We start from the raw sequence: 644 nt of genomic DNA on the forward strand, positions 1-644 counted from the left end.
ACGCATTCCCACACAATATGGGTGATCGTCATGTGCTCGCATTGGCATACCTCGTCCAGCGGACATCCTATGATGTCGTTCGAGTCATACAAGTTTGTTGGGCTGCCATTCGGTAATTGACCAAAACTTCGTAGTCCGTCAGCGAATATCGATTAGCTCAGAGTTGCTTAGGAAATTGGTGATGTTGCCCCTGTAGCCATGTATCCTTTGCACACCAATGTCTCCGGCGCTTAAGAACATTCTCCGTACGTGTTCGTACTGCCTTTTTGGTTTGTCTTGTTTTGTTTTTCTTGATCTTGCCTACTATGTGCCGATTCTTGACTCGACCACTTACTACCCACGAAAATGAATTGTCGGGTGTGCCTCAAACACCAGGTCTTCTTCGTGCTCTCGGAGAGCTTCTTCATCTGTTGTCATGCGGTTGTGCTGCCTCATCTTCCACACTATTCTATGAGACTATTGTTCCAGGATGCATCCCGGCTGACCAACTTCACTATGGCAATACATAGTGAGCTGATCATGTAGCTACCAGCTGTACCGTTCCGTCAACTTAGGCGGATTCCGTAATTGGATTCGCGAAAGCCCTCCCACTGTTTCTCCCACTTTCACTCTCAGTGAGCTAATTAAAATGCTAGAATCCATCT

The sequence above is a fragment of the Phytophthora infestans genome, genomic scaffold, assembly GCF_000142945.1.
Source record: "Phytophthora infestans T30-4 supercont1.20 genomic scaffold, whole genome shotgun sequence".
Taxonomy (NCBI): domain Eukaryota; phylum Oomycota; class Peronosporomycetes; order Peronosporales; family Peronosporaceae; genus Phytophthora; species Phytophthora infestans.